Genomic DNA, 12,084 nt, shown 5'->3' on the forward strand with positions numbered 1-12,084 from the left:
CCATACTACCTGAGATTAGCTCTGCTAACGCATTCCTGGATGCTGACAATGTCAAGTTCTTTCCTAATATCCTCATTTTTAATATGATATTGCCATTGATGCCATCTGTTCACGCCTCTAATCTTTCTCAGGACTCTCATATCTGCAGTCTCTAGTCTTTGGTCAAGTGTTTTACTTCTGACCTAGCTCTCAGATCCATAAGTTAAAACTGGTTTGAACACTGTCTTGTATACAGCTAATTTAGTGTTCCAACTAATTTCTCTCTTATTCCATATGAATTTATTCAATTGACTTCCCACCATACCAGCTTTGCTGATTCTGTTGTCTATTTCTATATTTAATTTACCATTTTCACTAAAAATCGTGCCTAAGTAGCTGAAATGTTTTACTTGTTCCACAGGTTCTCCATTCACAACACAGTTGACATTTTCAATGATTCTGCCTATTTTCATTGTCTTTGTCTTTTTATTGCTGATCTTCATACCATGTCTATTACAACAGTTATTCAATTTAGTCAGAGAATCTTGCAGACTAGGGAAGAGAGAATCTTGCAGACCCAGTAAACACTTATCATTAAAATGTCTTGAAAGCTTTTCAAATATGGCTAATATCTTTTCTTGTACCAAAGTACTTAGCAGCAAAAATAACTCATCAATGCGAAGTGGCTCTCGTGGTTCATTATTTAAGTAATAACTGAGAAAATTTAGATATTCTTGCTTTGAAGGTAATGAAAGTAACAATTTATAATATACTTCTGAAAGGATTTTATGTTGTTCTGAAGCAACCTAATGAAAATGTTTATAGCAAATTACTGAATGGTATTCTGTGAACCTAGGTTCATGTTGCTCCCTAAGTTTAAACATAAGAATATATAAGCAAGCAGCAGTTTATAGTATGAAGTACTTTACTTAAACCTACTGTTTTTGGCTATAGTTGATTTGTAATTATGACATGAAATGATTGAAACAATAACAGTGAAAAGAAGGCATCAATTTCAATCATTAATAAAGAAGAGGCAATAGCATGAACTTCAAAGTATACAGAAGCAGAATGAAAATTGGACAAATATAAATTACTATTTATAATTATACTAATATAATTAAATAGGTTTAATGAAACATGTGCACTAGACATATTTAAATAACTTTCACAGCTTACACATGTAACAAAAATTATATAAAATTTTATTCAAAAACTCCGATATATTTCATCCAATGTTATGTCATCGTCAGGGAGGCAGACAGTTAACTACAGGAAACATGCATGTCATGTCTTTGAAAATATGAATCACAATAATAATTCAGTCTCAGTCATTGGCTATTGGCATGCAGCCTGATCAGTCGTGATTCAGACGATTTGGTAGTGTTTCATGTTTCAATGAAATGATGATCAAATTTGAACTTGCTGAAATGAAGAAGTTTTGTCTGTTTCCAAAAATATAATACAGTCTTGATATTCTTCAATTCTAATCAAGGCAGAATAGCCAGTTTGTCCAAAATAGAAAAAGATGACATGAGCAGGGTACTTGATAAATACCTGGGCAGGAAAGAGATGGTAATGTATCCTTTGTAGATGGTAGGAAGGAAGACAGCTTTTGAGCTGGTTTGAATTAAGCATACAGAATGAATTTATGAAGAATCTGTGCTATTTGTTCCAAGGTTTCCTTTAAGATAAGGCATTGAAATTCTTTTCATATCAGATTGTAGTCTGGTAGAAGGATGATAATTTTCAACATTTTTTGAATGGTACTGTTTTGTATCCATTACATATCAGATTGCTTTTAATTTTATTCAGTTCATTTGTAAAATTCTATATAATTTTTGTTACATGTGTAGACTGTGAAGTTATTTAATCTCCCAACTGGCCAAAGAATGCAGATGATCAAAACATCATCTACATTTTGCCTTCATCATGTTATTACCCTCTTCTTGGACATCCCTTAATGGTGATTGTAGAGCCATTAGTAGATTAACTCTAATGCAGCAACCTTTGGGTCATTTGACTTAAAGTATACTGTTAGATCCTAAATGAAGGAATCTTGGAAAGAAATCATTCATTTAGAACCTAACATATAAAACTTGCTGGCAAAGAGAAATACCTGCACATCAGTTGTAATTAAAAGTGAAACTTCTTCACTTTATGTAAAATTTGTATTCTTTATTTTAAGTACCTTATATTTAAGCTGTGGTGATTATATTAAGATTTCATTTTAAAGTATGTCTAAAAAGAGAGAGAATCTGATTTAAATTTAAGCCTCACTTGAGCTATGTAAAATTTACTGTGAGTCATCTTAAAAAGTTGCTAAGTAATAATTCCTGGAAGGCATAAAGCTACACGTGTACAGCATAACGCTAGCGGCTATAGCTTACTCGGAAAATTACGTTGCCATGTATTCTATGAATCCACGTATAACAGTGTCGTAAAGGCGAAGAATGAACCCAAAGGGGTGAAAAGATAAGGGCCGTGTGCAAAAAGGGAACTGAGAAAAGAGGGCACTCTATAGAAGAATATAAGGGGTTGAGCCCATATCGGATGACTCTCTCTGGTTGTAACGTTTTCCTGTTTTGGTGATTTGGAAGTTAGCGGGCAGTTTCGTGTAACGGGGGGGGGGGGGCTTGAAGTCTGTGATAAGATGTTGGACCGTGAGTGTTCTTAAAATGAAGTAGGATTCTATGCAAAGCTGAAGGTAAAATTTCCAGTCCTAGCAGATTCAAGCTGTCGCTGAAAAGTCATCAAAATGTTCCTAAAATGCAGAGATTGAGTCCGTTTTCAGCAGAAATAATGAAGATAGCGTAATCCCTACATTGCCGTATGGACAGCCAATAGATGAGAAGTATCCAGACGTACACGTGGTGCAGAACGATGCGGAAAAAGCTCGGTAAGGTGCAATTACTCTAATTTTGTGTGAAAGTTCATTAGAAGAGAGAAGATTGTTTACGAATATGAAATTAAGAACTGTATTCTAAAGAACTCTGTAGACAGTCTCAAATTAGAAAGTTAACCTCCTTTGAGAGTAAGAAGAATTGTCTGGAAGAGATCTTTTGTAAATTTTGTATATGATAGGATTAACTTGATGCGATAAGAATAGTAGAATTTAGTATCTCAGTAACATTAGAATGTTTGTTAGTTTTCTCTGGCGAGTAATACTACTGAAAGGTATTTAGCTTAACTTCATATCATTTGCTATCTATCCCAATATGCAGTTACTGTGGTTAGCATGCTTTATAAGATTTAATTAATTTAGAAAGTGTTGACCTCTTAATTTGAGTTTTATTTAGTATTGAGCATAATTGAATGTATGAATTTTGTATTGTGTTTTAGATATTCCAATAAACATGTCATATTTACCTGAACCTGAGTCATGCCTGATTACGATTTACCACTTATAAAAATAGAACCTATTTGGCGGGAAGGATTTAGAGAGTGAATATAATAATAGATTTAGGTCACGCAATAATCTAAATCTATAAGGTAGTTTAATTAAGATATTGTGTAAGTAATCTTAAGAATCTAGTACTGTCTCCCTGAGTAAGGATCTTTTCTAGCATAGGATACTGGCTGGCGCAGCAAAATATAAATTCGCCAGTATCCGAAGAGGAAACAATCCTAGATATAAGAATAAGATTAAAGTAAGAGAAGAAAGAATAAATAATGAAAGGTAAATATATAACAATAGAGCAGCCAGTAGGATTTTGATTGTATAAGGTTTCAGGTAAGAAAGGACAGATATAAGTAAACAACTAATTAAGCATAAATCATAGAGCCTGTGTAGCTCAGTGGATGTAGCATTTGCACACCACGGCGCTTGGCCACACAAAGGAAGACTTGGTTTCGAGTTTAACTAGAGGAAATTTTTCTAAGCCTTTTTTCGACCGGTTCCCGAGTTAGTCGATCTCTGGCACGGACAAGCAGGTTATTCCTCCCGGAAACTCGGGTTTTTCGTCCTGTAAACTCAAGAAAATCGACCGTAGAACCCACATTATTTTCAGACATTAAATATATTGTGTTAGGGTTAGGGACCATGAGATGGTGGCACATTTGAGCCATCGCTCTTCACTGCGTACCGCTTAATTAGTGATAGCCTTGGGCCATCCATCTCTGATTGGGTACCAGTGGAGAGTGAACTGCCCACTCAGTCTCCAAAAGTTAGACAGGGCTAAATGGCCTTGCCTACTCCCATATACGGGAATAAAAAGGCGTTAGCTGATAGCTGATTTTTTTCATATAGAAACATCGAAATAACAATACTGTGGTACTTGGAATTCCTTTCATTGTCCTTTGTTATTTGAACTTTTTGTGTCATGATTTATTTGTCTGTTCCTGAAGATAAAAACTAATTGTACATGTGTGAAAATTAATAATCAATCCTGAAATGACCACAGATCAGTCTTGATAATGAATTTATTTAGTAATAAATTTTCTGTCTTTTATTAATTTTAAAATTAATAATTTTAGAAATTTAATTTAATTATTTTGAAAATTATTTTAGAAAAATAATTTTCAAATCAGTGCAATGGAACAAAACAATCTGCATTCTTTCGTTTTGCTGACAATATCGTCAGTAAAATGAAAGAACATTTTTACTGACAGAAATCATTTTCAAGCAATTTTTGAATGCTTGCATTGAAAATTATTATGTTAAATATTTATTTTCTTTTTATTTTTTCAAATAAGATTTATCAAAGTAAATATAATTTTTGTTTTCTTTCCTTGCAAAATACCATTGTGGATCATGACGCTTCATTTTTTGAAATGAGTTTTTCTGAACAAATGATTAAAGTGTATTACTCACTTTCTGATTGTGAAACTTTTAATATCAAACATTCTACTTTCTACTTTAAATTGCAAGAGATGATTTTTTTTTATGGGGGGGGGGTGCATATTCCTATATATTCAGTGCACTTAACCACTGCAAGTAATGAAAATAGATGAAAGATATCCTACACCAACAGAAAAAAAAAATATCCTCATTTTGAAGATTTCCAATTGCATCTCCCTTCCTATCTGCTCTTGGAACTGAATTATAAATAAGTACTCTGTCCAATTTTCTACTAATTTAAAAGTTTGCACAGTATTCAAAATATATGATTTCATTTTATCATTTTGACATAGAAATAAGGCAATAATATTGTTGTATATGCCAAAGCAACTTTTAATTCCAGACTATCTTTTTTGTGATCTACAATCAGCTGTTCAGCTGTTTGCTGAAAGTTTTAGAAATACTATGCTATATTTTTATCATATAAAAACAGTTTATTCAAATTGAAAGCAATCACTATTTAGTCTTGAGCAGGATAAAATTGAATTTCGTACTGAAAAGAATAACATGTAAGAAAGTTTTAAACCGAATAAAAGTCGAGCAGCTCTCAGATGTGAACTGTAGACTAAAATACACAAAGATTATTGAAGAAAAAATGAAAGAGTTTGATAACAGGAACCAAACTTTGGAGATTCAGTGACAAGCCTTGAAGAAAACCCTGATTGATTCAGCCAGAGAGGCATGTGGCGAGGTTGTCTGCAAGGATAGAAAAATCAGAACTCCATGGTGGACACAGGAAGTTAAAGAGGCAGTGAAGGAAGTTATGGGAGGACTTTGCCAAGAACACATAAAATAAATATCAAGAAGGTGGTAAGATATTCTGGAGGTTGTTGAAAAAGCTTAGAAATGGAGGAAAGAGTGCTATAAAAGGAGTTAGAGATGATAAAGGTTACACGAAAACAGGAGAAAAAGATATCCTTGAAGTACTAAATGAAACAAGCAGTGATAGCACAGTGGTAAAAAACACTCAACAGGCATACAGTCAGGAATACATATCCATACTTGAAGTAGAAAAAGCCATCAAAGGGTTGAAATGTGGAAAGGCAGCAGGAGTAGATGATATTCGACCAGAAATGCTCAAGTATGGTGGTATAAAAGTCTTACAGTGGCTGCACTGCATAGTTCAGAAAGCCTGGACAGAAGGATGAATTCCCGATGATTGGAGTAGAGCTCTAATAGTACCCATATATAAAAAGGGAAATAAAACTGAATGTGAGAATTACAGAGGTATTTCCCTACTGAGTGTTCCTGGCAAGATCTATGCAAGTATACTTGAGAAACGGTTGAGAAGAATTGTGGAAAAAAAGCTTGGTGAAGAACAAGCTGGATTTAGGCCAAATAGAGGCTGTCAGGATCAGATCTTCACTTTATGACAAATAGTTGAGAAAGCATGGGAATATAACAAAGATCTGTATTTAAGTTTTGCCGTTCTGGAAAAGGCATATGACAAGGTGCCAAGAGAGAAGCTATTCAATACGCTACAATAATATGGTGTCAATGGGGCATTATATCAAGCAATACTTAGTCTGTATTTGAGTTGTAAGTCAGTAGAATTGAAGGAAGTACAGGAAGATGGTTTAATGTTAAATCTGGTGTGAGACAAGGATGTACATTATCCCCTCTGTTATTCATTATCTATATGGATCACATTATGAAGGAAAGTGGTATTAAACATGATATCAGAATTGGAGATGTTAATGTCAGCTCTTTGATGCAAACAATGTTATACTTCTAAATAAATCTGTACAAATTTGCAAGAGTCCCTGACTAAATCGAATAACTGTTGTAATAGATATGGTATGAAGGTCAGCAATAAAAAGACAAAGACAATGAAATTAGGTAGAATTGTTGAAAATGTCAATTGTGTTGTGAACAGGGAACCTGTGGAAAAAGTAAAACATTTCAGCTGCTTAGGCATGATTTTTACTGATGGTAAATTAAATATGGAAATAGACAACAGAATCAACAAAGCTGGTATGGTAGGAAGTCAATTGAATAAATTCATATGGAATAAGAGAGAAATTAGTCAGAACACTAAATTAGCTGTATACAAGACAGTGTTCAAACCAGTTTTAACTTATGGATCTGAGAGCTGGGTCAGAAGTAAAACACTTGACCAAGGACTAGAGACCGCAGATATGAGAGTCCTGAGAAAGATTAGAGGTGTGAACAGATGGCATCAATGGCAATATCATAATTAAAAACGAGGATATTAGGAAAGAACTTGACATTGTCGGCATCCAGGAATGTATTAGCAGAGCTAATCTCAGGTGGTATGGTCACTTAAACAGAATGGGCAAGGAAAGATTAGCAAAACAAGTGTTCTCTGCCAGGTTGGCAGGAATACGACCCAGAGGAAGACCAAGATATAGGTGGATTGATATGGTACAATGTGCCTTAGACGATAGAAATATAAGATCTGAGAATGATAATATTGGAGTCTTGACAAGAAATAGACTGATTTGGAGGAAAATTGTAGATAGGAAGTTAGTAATGATGCAAATTTTTCATGTAGTATTATCATATCCTGTACACCCCTTGAGGATACATGTCAGGAATTTGATGATGATGATGAAAAACAGTTTATATGAATGCATCAAAAAAGAAAGTTCAGTAGTGTTAGTTTTATTTTTTTTCTTTAAAAAACTTCCAAACATTACTACTTTTACTGTGGTTAGTTGTCATTTCTGAAATAAGCTATCTTAGAAATACTAGATAATAATCATCTCAGCTGGAGGAAAAGGCTAAAAGCTTAGATTGCTCTCAATGCTACCGAGAAAAAAAGAGAAAGAAAGAACACTCTAGAAGTAACACTAAACAGCCTCATGCACTATTGCAGACTACATTAGCAATGTCTTGTTTTGTTTTCAATTGATTAATTAGCAGACATCCTAAACAGAAATAGATATTTCTTTTATAGGCTGAAACAGTATTTATATCAAAATCATTTCTGAATTTATAACATAATTATAAATTAGAATGTACAATATAATACAATAAAGAAAGTAATCAGTTTCACTTTTTATCATCAAAAAATTATAAATTATTTGATACAGTTATCCTGGAAAGAAAGGATTTGATTTTCATAAAGAAAGGCGCATATTTGTTACATACGAGTTCAATTTTTTGCCAACTGAACATCGAAAATAATTATAAGAATGACATTAACTGTAGCAATGCTGCAACCTTTATAATCTCCTGACTTGAAGAGTGAACTATATTAGTAAATCCTAAGTAAACACTTTGGTTGTTCCTAAGAGATACATTCATATTTGATGTGTTTTTCTTTCTTTTAAGGTTACAGGGTGGTCAGCATTCATAGTTAAGAATTTATGGAGACACAACACATGTGTTAAAATATCGTGTTACTTCTACCACATGTGTTGCATCTCCATAAATTCTTAACTATGCATGCTAGATGTGTTATTATAAATTAAAGATGCCAAGAAATTATATTCTTGCTTTCATCCTTTATCCGAGTGTAGGCAAACAAAGTTTGCACATGAAGTATCTTCACGACTGGGCTACTTGTATATAGAGGCTAATGGCTTCACATCAATTGACTTAGTATCTTGTAATGCAGGACACATATCCTTACGGACATGTACTATGCTATCCATTATGGGAATGATCACCACCCAAACTGGTTTCAACCTTTATTGAGGTCTCATCAGTGGGAGCCAGTGACTACTTATATATATGGGAAATATGACTTCTGCATTACTTAAGCCTGGTATCCCTTCTTGGTCTGGCCCTTCCCACAGTGCATGGCATAATACATGTCTGTAAGGATATGTGCCTTGCATTATGAGATACTAAGGCAATTAATGTGATGTCATTAGCCTCTATATACAAGTAGCCCAGTTGTGAAGATACGTCATGTGCAAACTTTGTTTGCCTATACTTGGATAAAGAATGAAGCCAAGAATATAATTTCTTGGCATCTTTAATTTATAATATAACCAAATGAAAAAACTTTCATAGGTGTGTTACTGAAAATATTGTGGAAATTATTTTCGCAATAATTTTCAGAGCTTGTGTTAAAAAATTATTTTAAAATAGTCTGAAAAAAAAAAGTTGTCAAGCAACATTTATTGAAATAAATATGGTCTGAACTTTATTATTCTTTTTATTCTTGAACTATTCTAAATTCTGATACATGGAAACACACATGCCATGCCTTTATGCTTACAGATTTAGATACACTTGTTGTTTGTGAACTCTTTATGTCCTATGCAGAATTGATTTGCATTTTATGTTCGTTTTGAAGTATTCTAATCACAATCTCCCCCACCACACACACACACACTCTCACAGTAAATGAATTAAAATACTTTTTTTATAATTTTGTATTTCATACGATCCACAGTGTATATTTCACATTTCAGTTTCTATAACTTCATTATACCTGTCGAAAATGAAATATTTATTCTCTTATCTATATCCATACTATTTCTTTGCTATTTGAGTATTCCAAACACTAATTTCTTTTCTTTCTAGGTCACAGTATCCAGTTGTTTAGGGAATAGCGATATGCTAAAATTATTGCATTTTTTACAAATCGATTAATTATTATTGTCCATACTTAAAGTCTTATCTTTATGTCATGAAAGTTAGATATGAAGGTTAATGTTATTTTCTGTCCTTAAAAAAAGGAAGAAACGAAGCTGAACAACATGAAATTATACATTTCTTCACTTCTGTTTATACAGAATCCCTCCCCCCCCTTAAATATGCCGTAACAACATTATTTTTTTTTATTTTGCTATTTTGTAATAAAAAATATTATTAGTGATACTATGAAAATTTCTCATCTGTGGCACACAGTGTTATGAAAATTTAAAAAACAAAGTTTCACTATTGACAAACTGTACTCTTATTTATTAAAAGCAGCCTTATAATAGGTAAATTTCTAAAACCATTTCCATTAGGTGGGATTGTGTTACACAGAATGTTTCAAAAAATAAAAAAATCCTGATAAAAACTAGGATTTCATGCAAAACGAAATTTGAATATTATGAGATAACATGAGTATTGTCTGTTGAGGAATTCATTGCAGTTTTTTCTGAAAAATGTATGTTCTAATAGTAAGTTTTTTTTTTTTTTTTTTTTTTTCAAAAGTTGATAATAACACTAATAGTTCATCTTACTTTCATTCACTCTTCCTGAGTCATCATCAATTTCCTGATACTGTACCCTCAAGGGTGTTCAGGTTGCTATGACAGCACTACATGATTAAGTTTACATTATTATTGATCTCTTATAAACAATATTCCTCCAAATCAATTTATTACTTGTGAGCACTTCAATATTGTCAAATCTAACATTCCGTGCTTCTAAGGCACTTCTGACCAAATCAATCCACCTGGACCTTGGTCTTCTTCTTGGTCTCTTTCTGCTATCTTGGCATCAAACACCTGTTTTGCTAACCTTTCCTCACCCATTCTATTTAAGTGGTCATACACCTTAGATTAGCTCTGCTGACACATTCTTGAATGCTAATAATGTCAAGTTCCTTTCTAATATCTTCATTTTTAATATGATTCTGACATTGATGCCATCGGTTCACTCCCCTAATTTTTCTAAGAAGCCTCATATCTGTAGTCTCTAGTCTATGATCAAGTGCTTTATTTCTAACTCAACTCTCAGATGCATAACTTAAAACTGGTTTGAACATCCTTACCCTACAGATTTAAGCTTCTTCCTAAGCTCATCATAACCACTTGCCTTTTAGTTCCACATATACCCTTCTTGACAGAATAAACCTAATGTTGTACAATTTCCCAAGTCAAGCCAACATGATATTCCTCATGTTGTACAATCACTTGGGAGATTGTACAACATGAGGAATATCACTCGACCTGTACTCATTGTACTAATTTGCCGATGCCAAATCACTTCTCATCAGTAGCTGTCTACCGATGGGAAGTGATTGGACTCTGTGAAACCAGATGGACTGGAAAAGGAGAATTCCACCATGGACAGTACAAAATCTTAACTTCAGGCAGGGAGGACAACAATCACCAAGAAGGAGTAGCACTTATATTAAAACCAAAGGTTCAAACTCTCTATTGTCCTACAATCCTATCTCATCTAGGATAATTAAAGCAAAGATTTAAAACATCATTCGGATCACTAACTATTATTCAAGTATACTCACCAACTTCGACATCATCAGAAGAAGACATTGAGGAGTTCTATATAGATTTGCAAAAAGCAGTATACCAGACATCAAGTTCAAGATCTCCTAATTGTAATAGGGGACTTAAACGCAAAAGTGGGCAAAGACTAGGATACCTGGCCAAGAGTAATCGGAAAGTTCAGGTGTGGAGAAAGCAATGAACGTGGCAAAAGACTTAAACTTCTGCTCAAATAATAGACTAACAATAACCAACACTCTCCTTAAACATCCAAAACCCCAAAGAAAATGGACATGGATATCACCAGACAGACAAACCAAGAATATGATAGACTATATTATTGTAAACCAAAGATGGAAATCAAGTATCCTAAACTGCAGATTGTGGATCAGACCATAAGCTAGTATTAGCAAACCTAAGAATAAAGTTAAAAATCTGGAAGCCCTTTAGAGTCAAAAGGAGACTGAATGTAAAAAAAACTACAAGACAACAATATTGTAAGAAAATATCAACTAGAACTAGATAAAAACCTGAAGGAACTACCAAAACAGAATATAAACATTGAAGAACATTGGCATAAATTAAAGGAAATAATATTAAATTTGGCAGAAAAAACAACAGGTTACGCAGAAAGAGAAAGTAAAAAGGATTGGATCTCAAATGAAGTAAAAAGGTTAAGCGATCAAAGGAAAAGCATGAAACTAAAACAGAACTATAACAGAAATGAATATAATAGATTAACCAGAGAAATTAGAAAACTAGTTAAAAGAGACAAGAATAACTGGTTAGAAGAAAAATGCAAAATGGCAGAAAAGTTATTAAAAGAAAATAACCTTCATGGATTATATAAACAAATAGACCAAATTAGTAAGACACAGACAACAAAAATTATAATGATCAGAAACAAAGAGGGACAACTAATTGAAAGTAAAACAAAAAGAATGGCCAGATGGGAAGAATACTTCAAAGATTTATACAATAAAAACAGCTCCCAGAATATTACGATTCCAGCCACTGAAATGGAAGAGGAAAAATATCTTTACCAAAGAAATAATAGCACACAGCATAGAAAAACTGAAAACTAGGAAAGCACCTAGCATTGATCAAATACATGCAGAATTCTTA

At 33.2% G+C, this 12,084-nt stretch overlaps 1 protein-coding gene across 1 annotated transcript in view; it reads right to left on the reverse strand.

Annotated features, from left to right (window-relative positions):
* LOC150093777 (N-chimaerin-like) overlaps nt 1–12,084 on the reverse strand; it is a 274,033-nt gene that overhangs the window by 48,380 nt on the left and 213,569 nt on the right. The gene's annotated exons all lie outside the window — the stretch shown is intronic.

This window comes from Typopeltis vanoorti, chromosome 23 (assembly GCF_054136105.1).
Source record: "Typopeltis vanoorti isolate ZY-2024b chromosome 23, IOZ_Tvanoo_1.0, whole genome shotgun sequence".
Lineage (NCBI taxonomy): Eukaryota > Metazoa > Arthropoda > Arachnida > Uropygi > Thelyphonidae > Typopeltis > Typopeltis vanoorti.